Source organism: Cherax quadricarinatus, chromosome 47, assembly GCF_038502225.1.
Source record: "Cherax quadricarinatus isolate ZL_2023a chromosome 47, ASM3850222v1, whole genome shotgun sequence".
NCBI lineage: Eukaryota > Metazoa > Arthropoda > Malacostraca > Decapoda > Parastacidae > Cherax > Cherax quadricarinatus.
In genome coordinates this window covers 16,024,453-16,052,095 of record NC_091338.1, presented here as the reverse complement: position 1 = coordinate 16,052,095, position 27,643 = coordinate 16,024,453, and the positions used below count along the sequence as shown (strand labels likewise).

Below are 27,643 nucleotides of genomic sequence, written 5' to 3'. Positions count from 1 at the left end.
GTATGAATTTTGAACAGGAAGCTAAACGTACTAAAAATAAGAGATCAGCGAGTCAATTGCTCCATCATTGCATATAAAAAAAATGCCTAGTTTCGGTAGCCTCATGCACCATGTACACTGAAATTACTTCTAAAATTCTGTATTTGAGTTTAAAAAAAACCTACCTGGAATTACCTCTGTCAAGTTGCCGTTGAAATGTGTGGACACAAGTTACCTGTCAAGTTGATTACCTGAGAAACACATCTGCATAAAACAATCTAAGTGGGGAAAAAACAAAAAAAAAAAAAAACAACAAAAAAAAACCACGGTGATTGTTGTTGTATCGAAGTGTTACAGATTGTTGGCGATTGTGGTAGTGGTGGTTACTGCAGTGTTGACTGGTGTTTTTAAGTGCCAGGTTAATTGCAGAGCAACGTAAATTTTTGAAAAAGAATATACAACAGCAAACATTAAACTGCATTAATACACCAATGCAAGTCAATAAAAGAAATTTAAAAGCACATATAAAACATTAGGTAAACATAAGGTAAATAACATTAGATGATATAAAACATTAGATATAAAACAGAAGATATAAAATATTAGAAAATATATAATAGGATATAAAACATGAGAAAATAAATATGCAAAACATTAGGATACAAACGTAAGACATAAAACATTAGAATCTATAAAACATTAAAATATAAAACAGGTATAAAACATTGTAAGATAAAAAAAACATTATAAATATGAAACATTAGGAAATATAAATATGAAACATTAGGAAATATAAATATAAAACATTACGAAATATAAATATAAAACATAAAACAAATATAAAACATAAAATACATGAAACATTAGAACATATATAAAACAGAAAATATAAACATTAGAGTGTATAAAACATTGTGTATAAAACATTAGAAATAAAACATTAAAATATAAAACATTAGATGGCATAAAACAAAATATAAAACATTAGAAGGTATAAAGCAATCAGAAGATATAAAACATTAGAAGGTATAAAACAGATATAAAAAATTAAAATATAAAACATTAGATATAAAATATTATTAGATATAAAATATTAGAAGATATAAAAGAGAAGATATAAAACATTAGAAGATATAAAACATTAGAAGGCATAAAACATTAGATATAAAACAGATATAATACATTAGAAGATTAAAACATTAGATATAAAACATTAGAAGATATAAAACATTAGAAGATATAAATCATTAGAAGGTATAAAACAGATATAAAACATTAGATATAATACATTAGAAGATTAAAACATTAGAAGATTAAAACATTAGATATAAAACATTAGAAGATATAAAACATTAGAAGGTATAAAACATTAGATATAAAACATTAGATATAATACATTAGAAGATTAAAACATTAGATATAAAGCATTAGAAGATATAAAACATTAGAAGGTATAAAGATAAGATAAGACATTAGATATAATACACTAGAAGATTAAAACATTAGATATAAAACATTAGAAGGTATAAAACATTAGAAGGTATAAAAAATTAGAAGGTATAAAACATTAGAAGGTATAAAACATTAGAAGATATAAAACACTTGGCAGTATAAAATGGTTTAAAACAATATGGTTGGCAGTTTAAATAATTGCAAGAGGCAGTTTCATACATTAAGCAGGACAGTACTACCTAGGGTGACAGCAGCCTCAGGCTGATAGTGCCCCAGTGCTACCCAGGCTGATAGTGCCCCAGTGCTACCCAGGCTGATAATAGCCCAAGTGCTACCCAGGCTAATAATAGCCCAAGTGCTACCCAGGCTGATAATAGCCCAAGTGCTACCCAGGCTGATAATAGCCCAAGTGCTACCCAGGCTGATAATAGCCCAAGTGCTACCCAGGCTGATAATAGCCCAAGTGCTACCCAGGCTGATAATAGCCCAAGCATTACCCAGGCTGATAGTGCCCCAGTGCTACCCAGGCTGATAGCCCAAGTGCTACCCAGGCTGATAATAGCCCAAGCACTACTCAGGCTGATAGTGCCCAGTGCTACCCAGGCTGATAGCCCAAGTGCTACCCAGGTGTGAGCAGCACCCAGGTATAAACAGCCTAAGTATGAGCAGCACCCAGGTGTAGCACCTGGATATGAGCAGCACCCAGGTATAAACACCCCAGGTATGAGCAGCACCCAGGTGTAGCACCTGGGTATGTGCAGCACCCAGGGGTAGCATCCTGGTATGAGCAGCACGCAGGTATGATCAACACTCACACACAAACATGTTCCCAAAATATAAATCTTATAAACACCAGTTTTATATAAAATAAATATAACAGAAGGTAAAGTACACAGCAAGGAATACATGAAGAAATATTAACTTACTTCATGTTAGTTTTCTTGGTTTAACTAACTACTTGCCCAATATAAGTGTTATGAGGTTACTGCTGAAATCATCCAGGGGTTGAGAAGTTCAAATATCTTGCTGAGGTTGAGAAGTTCAAATATCTTGCTGGGGTTGAGAAGTTCAAATATCTTACTGGGGTTGTGAAGTTCAAATATCTTGCTGGGGTTGAGAAGTTCAAATATCTTGCTGGGGTTGAGAAGTTCAAATATCTTGCTGGGGTTGAGAAGTTCAAATATCTTGCTGGGGTTGAGAAGTTCAGATATCTTGCTGGGGTTGAGAAGTTAAAATATCTTGCTGGGGTTGAGAAGTTAAAATATCTTGCTGGGGTTGTGAAGTTCAGATTTCTGGAATGATAAAATGCCCATTTCACTTGACTAATATGAAGCCTACCAAAAGGTAAATATACTGGAAATACATAAGTAGCACAGGACTGTAGATGAATGGTTCAGAGAACCGACACAGTTGATAAATTAGACACATGTGCAACTCTTGGGTTTACCTGGAGAGAGTTCCAGGAGTCAACGCCCCTGTGGCCCGGTCTGTGACCAGGCCTCCTGGTGGATCAGAGCCTGATCAACCAGGCTGTTACTGCTGGCTGCACGCAATCCAACGTACAAGCCACAGCCCGCCTGGTCAGGTACCAACTTTAGGGGGTATCTTTATTGAGGAAACGTTTCGCCACACAGTGGCTTCATCAGTCAATACAAAGGAGAAACGTGAAGAACAGGAGGAGAATGAGGTAATCAGTCCTTCAACCTCGGGTCAATATGGTCAGTCCATCAATCTTGAAGAGAATGCGGCATATGTGCGGAAAAGTAGTTTATAAACCGTAGGCAGGAGAGGTGCAGCAGTCGTAGGTGGTGTCACATTTGTACAATGTGGAAGTAGGTCATGCCCAAGGGTTAGGTTGGGAAAAGGGGGGCAAAAGGTTGAAGTTCCTAAACCTGTACTCACTGGAATGCAGGCAAGAGAGATGATTATATACACCTGGAAAATCCTAGAGGGACTAGTACTGAACTTGCACACGAAAATCACTCACAACGAAAGCTAAAGACTCGGCAGACGATGCAACATCCCCCCAATGAAAAGCAGGGGTGTCACTAGCACGTTAAGAGACAATACAATAAGTGTCAGGGGCCTGAGACTGTTCAACTGCCTCCCAGCTTACATAAGAGGGATTACCAATAGACCCCTGCCTGTCTTCAAGCAGGCACTGGACAAGCACCTAAAGTCGGTACTCGACCAGCTGGGCTGTGGCTCGTACTTTGGATTGCATGCAGCCAGCAGTAACAGCCTGGTTGATCAGGCTCTGATCCACCATGAGGCCTGGTCACAGACCGGGCTGCAGGGGCATTGACCCCCGGAACTCTCTCCAGGTAAACTCCAAGTAGGATTATACAGCGTGTGTGTGTGGGGGGGGGGGATGGAAGGTATTCAGTCAATTCAGGGAACTGGAGCACAGATACAATTCCCTAGATCAAGAGTCCCTTACCAGCATCAAGGGGTGACACTAGAGAAGGTGTGCTGCTCCACCACAATCTAACATGCTCAATAGCCCATCAATATTCCTAACACCCTTACCATCATGATTCCTAACACCCTCACCATCATGATTCCTAATACCCTCACCATCATGATTCCTAACACCTTCACCATCATGACTTAATTTACCATCACTACTATGGAGTGAATGATGATTCATGTGTTTCTTCTTTTCTGGGTCACTGCCTCAGTGGGAAATGGCCGATGTGTTAAAAAAAAAAAAAAAAAGAGAATTTTAAATACAAAATACTGTATGAATTTTGAGAAGGAGCAGCATATTTTTTAATGGATTTTTAATAGCCTAATTAAAACCAAATAAGGAAAAAAAAAAGTTGCTTCAGACAACATATTTTGGTTTTAAAATGCACTGTGGAAATAAGCTAATTACTCTAGTTACTTTATCAAGTTTAAAGTCTGTCTACTACATGAGGATTTAATTAAGTTTGCATGTAACCTGTTGACTGTCAAGAATACTTGACAACTGCCAGGGAGATTAAAATTTAACATTTATATACAACCCTCTTATATATAAAGTCCTTTCTAAAGTTTCTCTTATATGCTTAAAGGAATATTTTTTTACTTTAATGTAAAAATTAATTATGTACCAAAAGAACCTTAGAAAACTTACCTAACCTTATTATAACAAGCACAATTTAATTTAGCAAGTTTATAATGATTTAATAAACAATGAAACATTTTTTTTGTTAGGTTCAGAATTATTGTGAAATTATTGAATATACAAATTTTTGCTTGCCTTATTCGGCAAGAAGAGCGTTATTATTTAAGCCAAACTCGCAAGTTTTACCAATTCGGCATGACATACTTATATACACACACATACACGCATCTTCATAGGGAAGTGTGTAAGCCGTGCGTTTCTTAAGAGGAGAGTAAAATGCGGGAAGCAAGGGGTTAGTAACCCCTTCTGTATACATTACTGAATTTAAAAAGAGAACTTTTGTTTTTCTTTTTGGGGCACCACCCTGCCTTGTTGGGATACGACTGATTTGTTGAAAGAATACACACGCACACCGGCTGTCTCCCACTGAGGCAAGGTGACCCAAAGAAAGAAACACTTTCACCGTCATTCACAGTATCACCGTCTTCGCAGAGGTGCACAGATAAGACAGTTCAAATGTCAGTCCAAACGGCAAATATCCCAAACCTCTTAAACTGTAGGCATTGTATTTCCACCTCCAGGACTCTAAGTCCAGCTAACCTTTTTCCCTGAATACCTTCACAAAATATTACCTGGCCCGGTGGCCTGGTGGCTAAAGCTCCCGCTTCACACACGGAGGGCCCGGGTTCGATTCCCGGCGGGTGGAAACATTTCGACACGTTTCCTTACACCTGTTGTCCTGTTCACCTAGCAGCAAATAGGTACCTGGGTGTTAGTCGACTGGTGTGGGTCACATCCTGGGGGACAAGATTAAGGACCCCAATGGAAATAAGTTAGACAGTCCTCGATGACGCACTGACTTTCTTGGGTTATCCTGGGTGGCTAACCCTCCTGGGTTAAAAATCCGAACGAAATCTTATCTTATCTTAACTCAGTGTACACATGAAATATAGCATCTGTTTCCACTACTCCACTATAAGGAAGATGACAAATTTTGTACAACGATGTGAATATATAACGAGGTAGTCTGAGCTGTCTGACCCTTGTAGGTTTAGCACTTCTTTTTTATTATAACTGATTATAATAAGCAGGTATTAAACCTCAGCAAACACTTCATAAACAAGTACCATATCTGGACCACAAACTTTATATTTGAGATACAGTGGACCCCAGATTACAACATCATCAGATTACACAAAATTCGGATTAAGTAAAGTTTTTGCGTCAAAATATTGGCTCGGTTAACAACAAAACTTGGTTAAAGTCATTCGTCCCAAATGTGTGTGTGGGGATTGAGCGGCTTGCCACTCCATGTACAGCGTGTGCCGTTGTTTACAAGCCAGTGAGGACGATTCCACGCATACATGCGATAAATTTTGTATTATTCCATTGTTTTTAGTGCTTGCAACTGCTAAATAAGTCACCATGAGCCTAAAGAAAGCTTCTAGTGCCAGCCTTGTGGTAAAGAGGGTGAGAAATACTATTGAATTCAAGAAAGAGATCATTGCAAAATATGAAAGTGGAGTGCATGTCTCCAAGCTGGCCAGGTTGTATAACAAACCCCATACAACCATCGCTATCTTGGCCAAGAAAAAGGCAATCAAGGAAGCTGTTGTTGTGAAAGGTGGAAATATACTCACAAATCAGAGATCACAAATACTCGAAGATGTGGAGAGATTGTTGTTGGTGTGGATCAACGAGAAACAATTATCAGGAGATAGTGTTTCGCAGTCAATTATACATGAAAAGGCAAGGCAGTTGCATAATGATCTCACTAAGAAAATGCCTGAAACTAGTGCTGATATTGATGAATTTAAGGCCAGCAAAGACTGGTTTGAGAGATTTAAGAATCATAGTGGAATACACAGTGTGATATGGCATGGTGAGACTGCCAGTTCTGACAAAAAAAAAGCGGCTGAAAAATATGTGCAGGAATTTAAGGGGTACATAGAGGCTGAACAATTAAAACCTCAACAAGTGTTCAGTTGTGATGAAACAGGCCTGTTTTGGAAGAAAATGCCAAACAGGACCTACATTACTCAGGAGGAAAAGGCACTCCCAGGACACAGGCCTATAATAGACAGGCTTAATCTCATGTTTTGTAGTAATGCTAGTGGGGATTGCAAAGTGAAGCCTTTACTCGTGTATCACTCGGAAACTCCCAGTGTGTTCAAGAAAAACAGTGTCGTCAAGACTAAATTGTGTGTGATGTGGAGAGCAAACAGTAAGGCATGGGTCATGAGGGACATATTCTATGATTGGTTCCATGATGTGTTTGGCCCCACTGAAAAATACCTCCTGGAAAATAAATTGGAACTCAAGTGTCTCCTGGTATTAGACAATGCTCCTGCTCATCCTCCAGACTTGGAAGAGCAAATGGTACCAGAGTTTAGTTTCATCAGTCAAGTTTTTGCCTCCTAACACCACTTCTCTCCTCCAGCCCATGGACCAGGAGGTCATTTCAAATTTCAAAAAACTGTACACCAAAGCAGTGCTTCAAAAGTGCTTTGAGGTGACCTCAGATACTGAACTGACCCTAAGAGAGTTCTGGAAAGATCATTTCAGTATCCTCAGTTGCACAAACCTTATAGGTAAGGCTTGGGAGGGAATGACTTGCAGGACTTTGAACTCTGCTTGGAGAAAATTGTGGCCAGAATGTGTACAAGAGGGGGATTTTGAAGGTTTGGGGCTGACCCTGAGAAGCCTATGCCAGTTGTGGAATCTATTATGGCATTGGGGAAGTCCATGGGGTTGGAGGTTAGTGCCGAGAATGTGGAAGAGTTGGTGGAAGACGACAAAGAGCTAACCACTACAGAGATGCAAGAGCTTGAGGTGCAACACCAACAGACCACAGCTCAGGAATTTCCTTCAGAGGAGGAGGAAGAGAGATGGAGGAAGTTGCCTTATTCAAAGATTAAGGACATTTGTGCAAAGTGGATTGAAGTGCAAATCTTCATGGATGAACATCACCCTGACACAGATGTTGCAGGCCGTGCTGGCAACATCGACAATGACAATGTTGCGTCTCATTTTAGGGAAATCTTAGAGACACGCCAGAAACAGAGTTCTCTGGACAGATTCTGTGTAGGAAAATGTATATTTTAACATCATTGCTTTAGTCTTTTTGTTCATTAATAATTGTAACGGCTATTTCTCTACATACCCCTTATGAATGTAAGTATCGATCCTGATATCAACCTCTTATTGGACAGCACACATAGTCCAAACAGTAATTGCCATTACTACACTACTAGTCAGGCTAATACCCTTCTCAGTGTCAGCAAGAACATTACAGTCTTCAAGTGCAACGTTAGATCATTGAGTAAGCACTGATGACCTCATTGCACTACTTAAGTCTCTAAATGCTATTACAACTTTCATTATACTTACTGAAACCTGGCTCAAACAAGATCTGACAGACATATTTACCATACCTGGTTACACAGCCATACATAACTGTAGGCCCGACCAATCAGGAGGAGGCACTGCCATCTATTACTCTGATGAACCAGAATGTGTGTAATCAACTGATGTACGGGACGAAAACAGTGAATATATAATAGCTAAATTCACATCAAGAACACTTAAGAAACCTATAGCAGTTGGTGCAGTCTACAGACTACCATACTCAAACACTTACACTTTTAGCAATAACCTTAGAAACATGATAATTGAGTCAGAGTTGAATAAACACCATCTGATGCTAGCAGGAGATTTCAACATCAACCATATCCAAGCAACCGACCCTCCAGTAGCTGATTTCACAAATGCTATGAACAACAGCTTATTGCTACCCCCTCTAACAAAGCCAACAAGAATCTCTGACACTAGTGCCTCGTTACTCGACCATATCTGGACCAACATAATATCCCCACTACAAGCAGGTATAATCACAGATAACACCACAGACCACTATCCTACCTTTCTCATAACCAACTTATCTAAACTGCCTCAAGAAACAAGAAATATCTCATTTTGCCTGCATGATGAGACATCGATAAACAACCTAAAACTAGCACTAGGTGCCATTGATTGGCAGAGAGCGCTAAATGATGGTAATAATATCAATAAAGATACCAATTTTTTTTTACATAAAACCCTAAACCTCTACAACAAACATTGCCCAGTCAAAATGAAACAAGTCACAGAAACGAGGCTAAACAGCCCATGGCTAACTAGAGTATCCTCAAATCTATTAATAAAAAACACCAAACTGAAAAGCAGTTCAGATTAGGCATAATTACTAAGGAATTTACTAAAAGATATACATCAATACTCGCAAAACTAATACGTAAATCAAAGCAAATGTATTATGAAAATAGATTTAATGAAATGAAAGGTGACATGAAAAGTACCTGGCAAACCCTCTCCAAAATTTTGGGCTCAAGAAAATCGACTGGAATTAGAGAGATAGACTTAACTAAACCAGATGAACCTCACATGCAACCTATAGACACGGCCGACAAATTTAATGTCTTCTTCTCTACCATAGGATAAAAGCTAGCGAGCCAAATTCCTAGCTCAAATACCCTTCCGAGTGAGTACCTCACTGGCAACTATCCAAATAGTACTCTATTCCTAGCTCCAACTAATCCTGCTGAAGTCTCGCTCATCATTTGTCACGATTGTGACCAGACCTACCTGGAGTTCATTACCTTTGTAAATTGTGAGTTCATTACCTTTGTAAATTGTGAGTTCATTACCTCTGTAACTTGCTCAGCTATCAAAACTTTGGAGTCCAGTCCCTGGACCAATTATGTACCTTTGTAATCTTTTGACTACTGCCCACAGGATGGGTATGGGGTGCATAATGAACATATTAAACTAAACTCATTAAATCATTAAAAAACAAATCAGGTGATCTAGATAACTTGCCACCATTCATATATAAAAAAGCTGCACCAGAACTGCTGCCCATTATTGCAACAATGTTTAACAAATCTATAGCTTCCTCAACCTTCCCATCCATACTCAAGACAGCAAGGGTCACCCCAGTCCACAAAGGTGGAGATCCAACTGATTTGAACAATTACAGACCCATATCAAACTTGCTTATACTATCCAAGATATTTGAAAAAATAATACACAAGCGACTTTACTCCTACCTTACATCCAACAACATATTTAACCCATGCCAGTTTGGATTTAGACCAAAAAAAAAAAAAAAAAGCACGAATGATGCTATTATACACATGCTTGACCTAATACTATATACAGCTCTCGATAAGAATGAATATCCCCTGGGGCTCTTTATCGACCTAAGAAAAGCGTTTGGCACAGCTGACCACAATCTCTTGCACCTCAAACTGTATCATTATGGCATAAGAGGACATTCTCTAGACTACCTAAAATTCTATCTTAACGACAGACACCAGTATGTGCATGCAAATGGAGTCAACTCCGCTATCCAACCTGTAGCTGTAGGAGTACCCCAAGGTAGTGCCCTAGGCCCACTCCTCTTTCTCATCTACATCAATGATCTCCCCAATGCATCCCAACTCCTTACACCAGTTCTATTCGCAGATGACACTACATATGTCTACTCCCATTCAGACCAAGCTGTGCTTGAAAACACTGTAAACAATGAACTGCTAAAGATATATGCTTGGATGATGACCAACAAACCCACACTTAACACAGAAAAAACTTACTTCATGCTGTTTGGCAACAGAGCCTCAAATATTCAACTCAACATACTGTTAAATGGTTCCCCTATATCAAGACACACACAGGGCAAATTTCTAGGTCTTCTCCTTAACTGTAATCTTAAATTTCAGTCCCACACCCATCACATAGCCAAGAAAATTTCCAAATCAGTAGGAATCCTTTCCAAGATACGCTACTATGTATCACAAACGACTCTCCTTACCTTGTACCACTCTCTAATATATCCTTACCTCACTTATGGTATCTGTTCCTGGGGCTCAACCACAGCCAACCACCTTAGACCCTTAATAATCCAACAAAAAGCTGCTGTGCAGGTGATAACCAGCTCCTGTGCAAGACAGCACACCCCACCACTTTTCAAGACAACTTGCTTAATATACAAAACATACACTCTTATTATTGAGCCTACTACATATACAGAACTTTAAATTCCACTCTAAACCCTCCCCTAAAACTACTCCTCGACAGTTACAACAGAATGCATAGTCACAATACAAGGCATAAGGCCCTTTTCAACATCCCTCGAGTAAAACTCTCACTATGCAAGAACGCTGTGCACATAAAAGGCCCAAAGATCTGGAAATTGCTACCGGAACAAGCCAAGGATCCCCAGACAACTTATAAATTTAGGACTCTGCTAAAAAATCATCTTATCTCACAATATTAACTAAATCAAACGAACATCTACTGGCTAGATTTATCATTGACCTCCTGGCTTTTAATTCTGCCATTCCATAAAATATTACTACCTGGAGTTTACCCGGAGAGAGTTCCGGGGGTCAACGCCCCCGCGGCCCGGTCTGTGACCAGGCCTCCTGGTGGATCAGAGCCTGATCAACCAGGCTGCCTGCACCATTTCTTGTAAATTAGATTTTGTACTAAGTATACATAAGATTTATGAAGTCCAAATAAGACTGTAAAACAGCTAACCACTATTGTGTGTTTAGTTTTAAATAATAATTACTATGTACTATTATCTTATCTAGTTTTAATTAGTTACTATGTATTAGGATTAGTTTGCTGAAATGCCTCGGCATGATAGTGGCTATCTTTGTACTTAGCAAATCAAAATTGTAATTACACATTGTAACCTTTACAAAGAAATAAAATTATTATTATTATTATTTCATGTGAAAAAAAAAATTATTTTGTTTAATACTTTTGGGTGTCTGGAACAAATTAACTGGATTTCCATTAATTCTTATGGGGAAAATTAATTCAGATTATGACAGATTCGGTTAAAGACACACACTCTGGAATAGATTAATGTCATAATCCGAGAGTCCACTGTAAATTTAAATTTAGTAACAAAAAAATCTTGCAAGTCAAATCTGATTTACACCTTTTAAAGGGAGAGTTCCTTAATGCTAGTGAAGGGCTCTTGATTCAAGGAACTGAATCAAGAGTCCATTGCAATAGATCATTACCTCCCATTGTATGCCACCTACTGGTTTACTATAAAAAAAAATAGTAACCCCCATGGCAAAGCTCTCGCTTTACACATGGAGGGCCCAGGTTCGATTCCCGGCGGGGTAGAAACATTGACATGTTTTCTTACACCTGTTGTCCTGTTCACCTACAAGCAAGTAGGTACCTGGGTGTTAGTCGACTGGTGTGGGTCGCATCCTGAGGAGACAAAATTGAGGACCACAATGGAAATAAGACAGTCCTCGAAGACGCACTGCCTTTCTTAGGTTATCCTGGGTGGCTAACCATCCAGGGTTAAAAATCCGAACGAAATCTTATCTTAACAATTGTAAATGACCTCACGAGGCAGTAACTGGTAGGCTTAATATATTAGGTTATAGCCTACTGACAAATTAATTTTTTAATACTAATAATGTCAATAATACTAATAAAAAGACTAGTACAGTGGACCCCCGCCTTTCGGTAGCCGACTTTCAGCAATTTTTTTCGGCAAAATACAGTGGACCCCCGCATAACGATCACCTCCAAATGCGACCAATTATGTAAGTGTATTTATGTTAGTGCGTTTGTACGTGTATGTTTGGAGGTCTGAAATGGACTAATCTACTTCACAATATTCCTTATGGGAACAAATTCGGTCAGTACTGGCACCTGAACATACTTCTGGAATGAAAAAATATCGTTAACCGGGGGTCCACTGTATAGCCTCACGGTTCATGACTGACCTCGTGATTCGGCAAACATCTGGTATGCGTCCGAACGGCATCCCAGCGTCAACGTGCACACAAAGCCAGACTTCCGCACCATTCACACTCTGTGGCAATGTTTATCAGAGGGACCATCACCCCAAGGGTTCATGTGATACATTTCATAATAATCCATTTTTTTTTTGTGCTTGCAACTGCTAAAGAAGTCACCAAGGGCCCAAAGAAAGCTAATGCCAGCCCTTTGGTAAAGAAATTGAGGAACACAATTTAATTAAAGAAAGAAAGAAATTGAAAAATATGAAAGTGGAGTGCATGTTTCAGAGCTTGTCTGGATGTATGGCAAACACCATTCAGCCATCACTTCGATCATGGCGAAGGGAAAGGAAATCAAGGAAGCTGTTGTTGCAAAAGGGGGTAGACATGCTGACAAAAAAGAGATTTCAAATCCTCGAAGAAGTGGAGAGGATATTGTTGGTGTGGATTACCCAAAAACAGTTAGCAGGAGATAGTGTTATGCAGTCAATAATTTGTGAAAAGGTAAGGCAGTTGCATGATGATCTTGTAAAAAGAATGCCTGCAACAAGTGCTGTTTGTGATTTTAAGGCCAGCAAAGGCTGGTTTGAGAGATTTAAGAAGCATAGTGGCATATACGGTGTGGTAAGGCATGGCGAGGCTGCCAGTTCTGACAAAAAAGCGGCTGAAAAATATTTTCAAACCCCAACAGGTATTCAATTGTGACAAAACAGGCCCGTTTTGGAAGAAAATGCCAAAGAGGACCTACATCACGAAGGAGGAAATAGCATTGCCAGGACACAAGCCTATGAAAGACAGGCTAGCTCTCATGTTTTCTAGTAGTGCTAGTGGGGATTGCAAAGTAAAGCCTTTACTGGTGTATCACTCTGAAAATCCCAGTGTTTTCAAAAAAACCGGGCCACCAAAGCTAATTTGAGGGATGTGGAAGGCTAACAGTAAGGTATGGGTCACGAGGGACATTTTCCTCGATTGGTTCAATGAAGTGTTTGACCCCAGTGTGAAGAAATACCTCCTGGAAAATAAATTGGAACTCAAGTGCCTCCTGGTAATGGACAATGCTCCATTTCATCCTCCAGACTTTGAAGAGCAAACGGTGCAGGAGTTTTGTTTCATCACAGTGAAGTTTTTGCTCCCTAATACCACTCTCCTCTCCTCCAGCCCATGGACCAGGAGGTCATTTCAAACTTCGAAAAAATGTACACCAAAGCATTGTTTGAAAAGTGCTGTGAAGTGACCTCAGACACTGAATTGACCCTAAGAGTTTTCCGGAAAGATCACTTCAATATCCTCCACTGCATAAACCTTTCGGGTAAGGCTTGGGAGGGAGTGACTTGCAGGACTTTGAACTCTGCTTGGAGAAAATTGTGACCTGAATGTGTACAAGAAGGATTTTGAAAGGTTTGAGGCTAACCCTGAGGAGCCTATGCCAGTTGTGGAAAGTATTGTGGCATTGGGGAATTCCATAGGGTTGGATGTGAGTTTCGAGGATGTGGAAGAGTTGATGGAGGACCACGATGAAGAGCTAACCACTACAGAACTGCAAGAGCTTCATCTGCAACACCAACAGACCACAGCTCAGGAATTTTCTTCAGAGGAGGAATAGAGATGGAGGAAGCTGTCTTCTTCAAAGATTAAGGACATTTGTGCAAAGTGGATTGAAGTGCAAACCCTTATGGATGAACTTCACCCTGACAAAGCTGTTGCAGGCTGTGTTGGCAACATGTACAATGACAATGTTGTGTCCCATTTTAGGGACGTTTCAAAGACACGCCAGAAACAGAGCTCTCTGGACAGATATTTTGTGCAACAGGGGTCCAGTGACAAGCTGGTCGCAGTGCCATTAAAAAGCAAAGTGAAGTAACCCTGGAAAAGGACTTGGTACCTGAAGTCTTTATGGAAGGGGATTCCCCTTCCAAACAATAGTGTACCTTCTTCCTCTCCCTTCCTCCCATCTTCCATCCACCCAGAAGTGGTAAGTGTAATATTTTATATATGTGTACTTGATTTCTCATTGTTTTCTGTATGTAAATCTATTTAATTTGAAAAAAATAATTTTTAATATTTTGGGGTGTTTGGAACGGATTAAATGGATTTTCATTCTTTATGGGGAAAATGGTTTCGCCATTCATGAATTTCAACTTTCAGCAGACTCTCTGGAATGGATTAATCGTGAAATTCGAGTGAGAAATACTATCGTACCACGGTCAGCTGTACTACTCGAAGATGTGGAGAGACTTATTGGTGTGGCTTATCGAGAATACTGAGAAACAATTAACCCCAGAGGGTTAGCCACCCAGGATAATGCAAGAAAGTCAGTGTGTCATCGAGGACTAACTTATTTCCATTGGGGTCCTTAATCTTGTCCCCCAGGATGCGACCCACACCAGTCGACTAACACCCAGGTGAACAGGAAAAAATGCCTGGAACTAGTGCTCATATTGGCGAATTTAAGGCCAGCGAAGGTTGGTTTGAGAGATTTAAGAATCGTAGTGGCATACACAGTGTGATGAGGCCTGTTCTGGAAGAAAATGCCAAACAGGACCTACATTACTCAGGAGGAAAAAGCACTCCCAGGACAGTCATCGCTACATTATCGATAAAGGTGTCATTTATTCTTCATTTAGTACACTAGTACAAGCACAATATATATTGTGCATGTATCCTCCTTTTTGTGTTTAGGAAAATGTATATTTCATGTGGCAAATTTTTTTTTTTCATACTTTTGGGTGTCTTGAATGGATTAATTTGATTTCCTTTATTTCTTATGGGGAGAATTAATTCGACTTATGATAATTTCGTCTTACAATGTGCTCTCAGGAACTGATTAATATTGCAAGTCGGGGTCCACTGTATAACAATTTTATATTTTAATGAAATGTACTAAAAACACCATTGATGGATTGGGTTTAAAGCCTATCTACTACATGGTCATGATTTATTGGGTTTAAAGCCTATCTACTATACAAAGGTTATAATTTATTTATTGGGTTTAAAGCCTATCTACTACACAAAGGGCATGATTTATTGGGTTTAAAGCCTATCTACTACACAAAGGTCATGATTTATTGGGTTTAAAGCCTATCTACTACACAAAGGTTATAACTTATTTATTGGGTTTAAAGCCCATCTACTACACAAAGGGCATGATTTATTGGGTTTAAAGCCCATCTACTACACAAAGGTCATGATTTATTGGGTTTAAAGCCTATCTACTACACAAAGGTCATGATTTATTTATTGGGTTTAAAGCCTACTACACAAAGGTCACTAATAATTTATTGGGTTTAAAGCCTACTACTACACAAAGGTCATTAGTGATTTACCGAGTTAAAAGCTTATTACACGAAGGTCATGATTGATTTATTGGGTTTAAAGCCTATCCACAGGCCATGATTTATTGGGGTTAAAGCCTATCTACTACACAAAGGTCATGAGTGATTTCCCAAGTTAAAAGCTTATTACACAGTTATGATGAATTTATTGGGCTTAAAGCCTATCTACTACACGAAGGTCATGATTTATTGGGTTTAAAGCCTATCTACTACACAAGTCATAATTGCTTCATTGGGTTTAAAACCTATCTACTTCATGAAGGTCATGGTTTACTGGGTTTAAAGCCTATCTACTACACAAAGGTCATAATTTATTGGGTTTAAAGCCTATCTACTACACGAAGGTCATGATTTATTGGGTTTAAAGCCTATCTACTACACAAGTCATAATTGCTTCATTGGGTTTAAAACCTATCTACTTCATGAAGGTCATTGTGGAAAATACTGTATATATTTTCCAGAAATACGGTAATTTATAGGTAAATAGATGCCCTATATTGTATTTTTAAAAGAAGTATTTTATCGAAAATGGGAAACCTGCGGCTGGGGAGGACACTTGCCATCTTGGTTTTGAATTTTGTACAAACGTTGGCGTAATGGGAAGAATTTTTCGTGCTCTAGAGGTTAAAATTGTGCTGACACCTCTCAAATAGGAGGCGAAATTGTTGGACATGCATTTCTGCATAACTTGAGATATCAAACGACTGGACAAGACAGCTCCAGGAACCTCGGATAAGCTCTCTAGATTTGTGTATAATTCTGGCCAGTGTTTTCATAAATTTAGTTAGTGAGGTTTTTCTGAGTATGATACAACTTAATATCACTCACCAATTTGACTGGATATTAAGATATATTTTCCTTCTGTTATGTAATTGTGCATATATATAAACATTTATTATTTTTAATATACAGTCCACAAATTTATATATTTACCAGTATTCCTGGTGTATGTATATTTCATTTAATTAATAGGTCCAGAGCAACTTGTGGTTATGACAGTGGTAGGTATCGAAGGGGGACATTTTTTGCGACCTAGGTGTCCCAAATTCCTACTTGTCTATGTAACATTGATAAATAATAATTATCTTTGTTATCATTTACTGTTATGTACATAATTGGTTACATTCAGATAAATGCAATTTTCCACATTTAATTTGCCCATTGGTCCTTCTTGAACCGGAGGTAATTAGTGAAGTCATTAATTAATTACTTAATAATTATATATGAAATGACAGAAGGAGGTGGATGTTAAGTTCACAAATTTACTTCATGTGTAGTGGATTATAATTATTACAATATTAATTTGGATAAGCCAAGTGTAGCTAATTATAGTAATGTGCATAATATTAAATTTGCAAAGCTAGGATTTATGTTAATGTATTTGTATAATACTAATTTGATAAGACAATTCTGGCCAAGAATTATATCAGTGTATGTGTAATTGATAAGCCAAGTGTTGCTAATTATATATTGTGTATAATATTAATTTACTATGTCAAATTCTGGCAAGGATAATATTAATTTGTGTAATATTAATTTTGATAAGCCAAGTTTGGCTAAAGGTTTGTATTAATGTACATTTAAAATTTATATAATTTTCTTACATGTAATTGCTAAGCTCAGGTAGCTTGGATTTATTCAAAGGTAAGTTGTACTATTTACCTTTATAAAGTGCATAATTTAGTACATAATCAGTGTTATTAAGTTGAATTTAATACATTGCATCATGGCTGAAAATGAGGAAATTATTATAGAAGACAAACATATGGAATATAGAGTAAAGAAAGCATCACTACAGGCTAAGAAAGTTCACGTAACCAAGGCATATAATAAGTGCTTGGAATTAATGAATCAAGAAACTGTGAATACTGTTTTAAAATTGTATTTAGATGCTTTAGGTAATAGATATGATTTACACAAATTATATTACAACAAATATGAAGGAGATTTATTAGTAAACTGTGTAGATGAGACTGAAATAGATCTCATGATTAATCAGTATTATGAATTAGAGGGAAAGATTCTTTCTTGTAAAAGTCAGGCCTTGAATAAATTAAAATGTGTAAACCAGGCAGTTGGTCTGCTCCAACAAATAATATGTCTTTGCCAAAACTCCCAGAATTGTGTTTGCCTGTTTTTAATCCTGGAGAAAATTGGGAGGAATTTTGGTCAATTTTTAAAGCAGCTGTGCATGATAGGAGGGATCTAGCCTGTGTAACTAAACTATTTTACCTCAAAGGACAGGTAAGAGGAGATGCTCACATACTGATACAAGCCTTTCCCAATGTAGTTGACTCTTACAAGGAAGCAGTTGACTTGTTGAAGGTCACTTATGGTAATATAGAACAAAGTAGGTTGGATCTAGTGAATATCATTGTTAATTTAAAATCTCCAGATCACACTTACAAAGGTTTACAGCAGTTTACAGTTAAACTGGAGAGCACTCTCAAAACTTTAAGTAATAAATATAATCTGAAGGAATCAGACTGGTTATTGAGTGCCATGGTACAGAATAAATTAAGCTGTAAAACACTTGAATGACTCTCAAACAAATATCACAAGGGTTATTTTGGTCTAGAGGAAATAAGACTAGGTCTACAAGAATTAATTGTGCAGTTGCAGACCAGCCAACTAACTCATTTTAAAGATGCAACACATAATAACTCTGAGGTATCTGTCAAGTTTCACAATGGGAGAAATTATCCCAATAGTAATAATCAAAATTCATTTCCTAAAAAGAGTTGCATAGGTGCATATCAAGTAGCAAGAATCAGAAATAATGATTCTCCACTAGGTAAGAAGAATAAGTACCCTCCTAAGAGTAGCCCAGTTAATAAGAAACCAGTCAGAGAAAAGAGAGATTGTCTTTTCTGCAAGGGTACTCATTTATCTAAGAATTGCAATGCATACAATTCATGGAATGATAAAGTTGAACGATTGGAGGAACTTGACAGATGTATCAGATGTTTAGGTAATCACAATGTAAAGGATTGTTATGCCAAATTAAACTTCTGTTATCAATGTCACAAAGGAAGACACCATATAGTCATGTGTAAAGGTCTATATGATAATGTTGACAATCCTGACACAACAGTAGCTAATGTAAAAATTGCTGCTAATGTTAATAATGATGGTTTTGCTGAAGTAGCCTTACCTGTGTTACAGGTAAAAATTGATGATAAAAGGCATAAATCAAAAAATGTAACTGCATTATTGGACCAGGGATCCCAGCATACTTTCATAAAACGTAAATGTCTTGATGGTATGAAAGTACAGATGGGAGATCCCACAACTTTAAAATTATCTGGTTTTCTCTCGGATAAAAGGGCTCAATTGTATGACACTATGTAACTGTCAGGTTGGGAAATGAGAAAAAATGCGTTAATGCAGTAATTGTAGATAGACTTCCAGAGAAAATATCTACAGTAGGGCTTAGTAGAGCTACAGAAAGACTTTCACATAATGTAAATTTAGCACCTTATGGTGTAAGTGATGATTCTGTAGGCCCAATAAATATTTTGATAGGTAGTGACTATTATGCCTCCTTTGTAAAGGGTATGGTAAAGAAATGTGGTGTCACCCTTTTGAAGACTGCAGGAGGCCATGTAATGTATGGTAGGATTCCTCGTAATAATAATTCATGACTAGAGGAAACTACAAATACCATAACTGTGTGTCTTACACATGAAATTGTACCCCAGTATAATTCTTTCATAGAGGATGGTGTTGAGCCAGTGCATAAATTGTGGGAATTAGACAGCATTGGAATAAATGTAAATGAAGAAAGTTCAGATGATTCTTTTACTCAGGAGCAATACCTGAGAGATGTAAAATTTGAATCTGGACAATACTGGGTGCCACTTCCGTGGAGACTGAGCCATCCAGAATTGCCCACCAATTACAGAATGGCATATGGACAATTAAAGGCTCAGCTCCGCGAACTGAGTAAGACACCAGAATTGTTAACTGCCTATAATGATATAATTGCTGAACAGTTAATTAATAAATTTATAGAAGAGGTACCTCCTGAGCAAGCCAAAATTTATGGTCACTATTTGCCACATCACGGAGTGAAGAAGGATTCTAAGACCACTCCTCTGAGAATTGTGTTTAACTGTAGTGCCAGGAGTAACAAAAATGTACCTAGTTTAAATGACTGTTTGATGACAGGTCCGTCATTGACGGAAAAATTAGGAGATATCTTATTAAATTTCAGGATGAAAAATTATGCCTATATGCTCTATATTCCATGTTCCTCTTCTACATTAATTTCCTCATTTTCAGCCATGATGCAATGTATTAAATTCAACTTTATTAATAAAACTGATTACAACTTACAACACTGATACAACTTACCTCTGAATAAATCCTAGCTACTTGAGCTTAGCAATTACATATAAAAAATTATAATATAAATTTTAAATGTACATTAATACAAACTTGGCTCATCAAAATTAATATTATACAAATTAATAAATCCTTGCCAGAATTTGGCATAGCAAAATTAATATTATACACAATATAATCTTTATCCACACTTGTCTTATCAATTACACATACACTGATATAAATCTTGGCCAGAATTGTCTTATCAAATTAGTATTATACAAATTAATATAAACTTAGCCATACTTGAGCTTAGCTTATCAAAATTAATATTGTAATTATTATAATCCACTACACATTAAGTAAATTTGTGAACTTACCATCCACCTCCTGTTATTTCACATATAATTATTAAGTAATTAACTAATTAATGACTTCACTAATTACCTCCGGTTCAAGGACCAATGGGCAATTAAATGTGGAAAATTGCATTTATCTGAATGTAACTAATTATGTACATAACAGTAAATGATAAAGATAATTATTATTTATCAATGTTACATAGACAAGTAGGAATTTGGGGCACCTAGGTCGCAAAAAATGTCCCCCTTCGATACCTACCACTGTCATAACCACAAGTTGCTCTGGACCTATTAATTAAATGAAATATACATACACCAGGAATACTGGTAAATATATAAATTTGTGGACTGTATATTAAAAATAATAAATGTTTATATATATACACAATTACATAACAGAAGGAAAATATATCTTAATATCACTCACCAATTTGACTGGAGATTAATGCGTATCATACTCAGAAAACCTCAAACTAAATCTATGAAAATAATGCTGGCCAGAATTACACACAAATCTAGAGAGCTTATCTGAGGTTCCTGGAGCTGTCTTGTCCAGTCGTCTGATATCTCAAGTTATGCAGGAATGCACATCCACCAATTTCGCCTCCTATTTGAGAGGTGTCAACACAATTTTAACCTCTAAAGCACGAAAAATTCTTCCCATTACACCAACGTTTGTACAAAATTCAAAACCAAGATGGCGAGTCTCCAGCCCAGACGCAGGCTTTCCGTTTTCTATGACAAATATTATTAAATACAGTATGGCCATCTATTTACATATAAATACTGAATTTCTGGAAAATATATACAGTATTTTCCACAATCATAACTAATAACTAAACCCAACGGGTCATACATAACCATAAAGCGCTAAACCTATAAGGGTCACACAATCATAAAGCGCTAAACCTACAAGGGTAATATAACCATAAAGAAGCGCTAAACCTACAAGGGTCATACACCGTTAGGATCTCAATGGGTCAACACCCCCCCCCCACCCAAAAAAAAAAAGCTTTTGGAAAATATGAATAAATTTAACTTGCATCAACTTAAAACATGGCAACTGCAAAAAAATATAATATCAACTTTAAATTAGTTTAAAATAATAAACATTAAAATCAGTAATTACAAAAAAAAAACCTTCATATACTATGACATTTAAATCTTAGTTTACTAGAATAATTCAACAAGGCATCCACCATATTCACGTATCCATGGCAACAAAGTCCATATATAAAACGCTGGATAATAAATTAATGCTTCAGCGAATAATAATTTCAATTAAAATTTATAGTAGTGATATAAGTGGTAGTGACAAATGGTAAGGTCGTAAAAGTGGTAAAGTGACAAATGGCAAGGTCATAAAAGTGGTAAAATAACATAAGTGGTAGACAAATGGTAAAGGGATAAGTAATAACTGATCACTTATAAGTGAAAGTGACAAACGTTACCACTTACCATAAAGGCTAACAGTTACTGCTGAACTCCTCTGCTTCAACTGGAATAAAAATTTCACAGAATTACTACTACAGATTATATATACATACTGTTTATATTACCATGTAAATCCACTAATTATAAATAACCAGTAATTTAGGAGAAATAAAGGAAAATATGTCTTACCAGAGGAGCGCACGCCCTCACTCCCCCTCCTACGCATGGCGGGCTACCGCACCACTACCAGACTGTGACGTAGTAATCTGAGCTCTCTCATTGGCTGATCAACAGTGACGTCACGACTGCTGGGTCTTGGCGCTCAAGCCCGTGACGTCAGGCTAAATCTACGCTGTAATTGGCTGTTGCTTCCCGCCAACTTAGCAATTTGCTTTTTGAGTGCTGGTGATGGACTCTTGATCCAAGGATTTGGAGCAACCTTACCCTAATAAAAGCCAAATAAAACATTTATAATGTAGAAATATCCCAGAATAAGTGAGAAAATATTTTGTATACTGACTCTCTCAATGCACACATACAGAGAACAAGTATATATATGCACAATGATATGCTATATACACACACATTTCAAGTTTACATCAATCCCCACAACCCCTGGGGAATGGAATATATCCCCCGCAGAGCCCGAGGAATGGAATATATCCCCCGTAGAGCCTGGGAAAGAATATATCCCCCATAGCCCCCGGGGAATGGAATATATCCGGAGGAATGGAATATCCCCCATAGCCCCTGGGAAGTGGAATTATCCCCCATAGCCTGGGGAATGGAATATGTTCATTACTGGGAATGGTGGCTCAGATTCATTGGATCAAGATCCTCCCACCGTGGCCATGGTCCAGAAAATTTAAAATAAACGATCACTTAAGTGGTAGTGAATGGTAAAGTGACAAGTTACAACCGATTATAAACGATCACTTGTAATGGGTAAAATGACAAATTACAACTTAACACTTACCAATTAGTGGTAATGACAAAGTTACAACCAATTACTTATAACTGGTACTGACATACCAATTATTAGAGGTAAAGTGGCAAGTTACAACCACTTATGTAAGTGGTACGTGACAATTGACAACCACTTACGTAGACACAAGTTACCATATTTTACAAAATTATTACTTCAGATATATTTACTTTATATAACCATGTAAAAGCATTATTTAATATAAACGACCAGTAATTTTGAAGAAATGAAGATAAAATTATTACCAGAGTGCGCACCCCCCCCCCCGCCACTTTCTCCCGTGCATGACTGAGGCGCCAGTTTTCGCGGGCTCTGCACTACCACCAGTCACGTAGGAGCCGCTGAAGTGATTGGCTGATCGACAGTGATGTATGTTTGGCCAAGTGACGTCACGATTACTGACTGGCTGCTGGGTCTTGACGCTCAAACCCGTGACGTCATAGGTTAACTCGAGACTAATTGGCTGCTGCTTCCCGCCAATTTTGTATTTGGCTGTGGCCAGGACATTTTGATGAGCTCTTGATCCAAGGATTTGGAGCACCCCCCCAATAAAAGCAATTATATGTAGAAATAGTCCACAAATGAGAAAATATTTTATATATATTCTGAATCTCAATGTATATACACCGAGTATATATACATATACATAAACATTTCAAGTGTATATATACACTTGACCCACGCGTGGTTAAGTTTTGAAACTCATTAATCATTTGGGGGGCTGAGTGACCTGGCTTTGCGCTTCCTAGAGCGGATTTCACACATTGGCGCCAAGAACGCGAGTTAATGGCGCCAACTGAGCACACATGCTGTGCCGTGGCATTTACGGTAAAGCGCTAAACCCGTAGGGGGGTCATAGTGCCCGGGGAATGGAAGTCACTACTGGAAATAGTGGTTCAGATTCCTTGGATCAAGATCCTGCCCGTCAAGGTGATATTAAAGGCCACTTCCAGAATATATAAACTAACGACCACTTACGTAAGTGATAAAGTGTAATAGGTACAATTATAATTGACCACATGCAAGTGGTATTGTGATGCCATACTAAATTACCACTTAATTGGTGGTGACAAATTACAAGACCATAAACGACCACTTATAAGTGACATTAGTGAAGTGGCAATTTACAACCATAAACGACAAAGTGGTAAAACGACATACGCTACTACCCACCACTTACAATTTGTAGACAATTTACCATTTAGTGCTAGTGACAACTTATGTAAGTGGTACATGACAATTTACAACCACTTAAGCGGTGACATTAAAAGTTACTTACCATATTTTGCAGTATTACTACTTCAGATATACACACACTTTATATTACCACGTAAAAACAATGTAAATGACAAGTAATTTCGGAGAAATATGGGAAAAATTCTTACCAGAGTAGCGCGTGCCCTCACCTCATCTCCCGCGCATGACTTGAGGCAAGTTACCAGGGGTCCCGCACCACCACCACTGTGACGTAGTAGTCTCTGTGCGCTTTGATTGGCTCGTCAAGCGACGTCACGACTGCTGATTGGCTGCTGGGTTTTGGCGCTCAAACCCGTGACGTCATAGGTTAAATCTAGGCTGTAATTGGCTTCTGTTTTCCGCCAATTTAGTAACTCTCGTTTTCATTGGCTGTGGCCACAGCGGTGACATGCATACACCTGGCAGGTGATGGGCTCTTGATCCAAGGATTTGGAACAATCTCCCCCTAATAAAAATAAATATATTAATGTGGAAATAGCCTAAAATAAGGAAATATTTTATGATTAATATCTTAATGGTCCTAACATGTATTATAAACATTGGCGCTAATTTATCGGCGCACATTACTGCGCCACTGTAAGTGTTACATGGGCGTTACTCTAAACCACTTAAGTGATAGTGACAACTTACCACTTACTAGTGACATAAGTTAAACTTTCCTCTTGTATGTGGTAGTGACAAGTTACAACTCACAAGTGGTGGTGACAATTTACACTAAGCGACCTCTTGTTAATGTTTCAACCCATCATAAACCAGCACTTATAAGTGGTAGTGACGTAATAAATGGTGACAAGTGCAAGTTACATAAGTGACCATATAATATAGTTAGCACTTACCACATAAATTTAGCTGCTGAACTTAAGTTTCAACAAATTTATTGGAACAAAAATCAATAATTGCACAATTACTTTAAAAGATATATATACGGTTTATGACCATGTAAAAGCATTAGTTAATGAAAACAACCAGTAATTTAGGCGATATAAAGGAAAAATGCTTACCAGAGGAGCGAACACCCTCACGTCATCTTCTCCCGCGCATGACTGAGGCGCAAGTTTACGCGCCAGACTTATGCACCACCACAAGACTGTGACGTCGGAGCCTCTGAGCACTTTCATTGGCTGATCAACCATGATGTATACATCCTCAACAGTGACGTCACAACTCTTGATTGGCTACTGGGTCTTGGCCGTCTAGTCTGTGACGTCATAGGTTAAATCGTGGCTTTAATTGGCTGCTGCTTCCCGCCAACCTAGCAATTTTCGTTTTGTTTAGCAGTGGCTCTTGATCCAAGGATTCAGAGCAACATTTACCTAATTAAAAATGAATGTATACATTCCTAGTGTACTTTAATCCCTTATCTGAGTTATAAGGAATTCTCCCCCTAGAGCGGGATCAGTCGGTGGCCCGGTGGCCTGGTGGCTAAAGCTCCCGCTTCACACACGGAGGGCCCGGGTTCGATTCCCGGCGGGTGGAAACATTTCGACACGTTTCCTTACACCTGTTGTCCTGTTCACCTAGCAGCAAATAGGTACCTGGGTGTTAGTCGACTGGTGTGGGTCGCATCCTGGGGGACAAGATTAAGGACCCCAATGGAAATAAGTTAGACAGTCCTCGATGACGCACTGACTTTCTTGGGTTATCCTGGGTGGCTAACCCTCCGGGGTTAAAAATCCGAACGAAATCTTATCTTAGCGCGAACGAAAAAATTTTGTCGAAAAATTCACAAATTGAGGTAATCTTATAGAAAAATAGCTTAACTCTCTGGCAACACAATGGTACAAGAATCATTGTTCTACGACATTCCTACAAGGAATTATGGTCATTTAAAACACCTAGGGTGACGTCACCACCCGCGGCAGGTCTGCTCACCTGTCGTCAATTTTAATTTTTTTCCGTTTTTTTTCGTGTATTTATTGTATTATTCTTTCTATTGTATTATTCTTAACTCCATATGTAATACATACATAGGTCAATGTGAGACAATACAGCCATTATTATCTCAAACACTACCAAACAGGTGCATACACTGTACTAAAGTACGCATGAAAAACAGAAAAGACACCTTATGTAAAATGTGTAAGTGGTGGGTGCATGATGGATGTATGTACAATTATAGCAACGGTGCCAGAATTCATTTTGTGTGTAACAAATGCTCATTGGCACAGTTACCCTTTAACAATGATGACATTGATTTACCTAATTTTAATACAAATGACCCATTGCCATATACTGATGATTATAATTGTTTTATGAAAACAGGCCTTCACTTTATTCATGTCAACGCAAGATCACTTCTTCCTAAATTGGCAGAGATTAGGATTCTAGCTAACAAAATTAGGGCGGCAGTTATAACCATCTCTGAATCCTGGTTGGATGATACGGTGACTGACGACGAGGTCAAAATAGAAGGTTACAATATAAAACGCTTAGATAGGAACAGAAAGGGTGGTGGAGTATGTGCCTACATTAGAAATGACTTAGCTTACAACCCAAGACCTGATTTAAATAACATTAAACTGGAGATTCTATGGTTTGAAGTGCTGCTTCCCAAGACCAAACCCATCTTAGTAGGAACTAGTTACCGCCCTCCTACCCAGGACCAGTTCTTAGAAGACTTTTCCAGAGTATTGTCCGGACTTGAAAATAATTGCGAGACAATAATACTGGGAGACTTCAATGTCTGTTTTCAGCAGCAAAATAACGGGCTATGCAAAAGATATAAGCAAATTCTAGGTTTAAATAGTTACACTCAACTAATTAATACACCAACCCGGATCACGCAGTTCTCAGCCACACTAATTGACCACATTGTAACCGCTCTGAGAACATTAGTCAGTCAGGCGTCATTACCACAGGCCTTAGTGATCATTTCATCATTTACTGCACCAGGAAAATCACTAGGGATAGGATAGGCCTACACAGGACAATAAAAATGAGGTCAACTAGAAACTACAGTAAAGAAACACTGGTAAATAGGCTACACAATTGTGACTGGACAGAGATAACAAGTTGCACGGACGTAAACGATGTCAGGGAAAATTTCAAAACAATGTTCACTACCATCCTTGATAATATTGCACCAGTTAAAGAGGTTAGGATTAAACGAAGAACTGAACCCTGGATGACTACTGAGATATTAGATAATATGAAATTCAGAGACCAGCTGCTAAAAAGATTTAAAGCAAACAGACAGGATATTGCAGCACTAAATGAATTCCAAAGGGTGAGGAACAGAGTGCAGAGACTTATAAAAGGAGCAAAGGCAAAGCACTATTGCTCAAAAATTGAAGAGTATAAGCATAACCCCAGAAAGCTCTGGCAACAACTAAAACAGTTGGGGTATAGCCATAAGTCAGTAGATAGGTCTAACATAGCACTCACTATCGATAATGAGGTATGCCACGAAACATCTAAGGTGGCAAATTGCTTTAATTCCTACTACACATCTGTTGCATCAACACTAGTAAGTAAACTACCAGCTGCATCAAATACCTTTAACACAGACTCTGATAAGTTTCAAACATACTATACCAATAAAGGGGTACCCCAAACAGTTGTCAACTAGCAAG

General features: G+C 38.0%; 1 long non-coding RNA gene across 2 annotated transcripts; it reads right to left on the bottom strand.

Moving 5' to 3' along the window:
• Positions 1-1,422: 1,422 nt before the first annotated feature.
• Positions 1,423-25,110, bottom strand: LOC128696453 (uncharacterized). 2 transcript variants are annotated; one of them, XR_011393239.1, is made up of 5 exons: positions 25,073-25,110; positions 24,200-24,516; positions 22,019-22,274; positions 21,854-21,893; positions 1,423-2,723 (listed from the first exon to the last, which is right to left on the bottom strand). It is a non-coding gene; the product is annotated as an uncharacterized lncRNA (long non-coding RNA). The 2 variants fall into 2 exon arrangements; XR_011393240.1 differs by having other exon boundaries at positions 1,424-2,723; positions 24,221-24,516.
• Between the last annotated feature and the right edge of the window lie 2,533 nt (positions 25,111-27,643).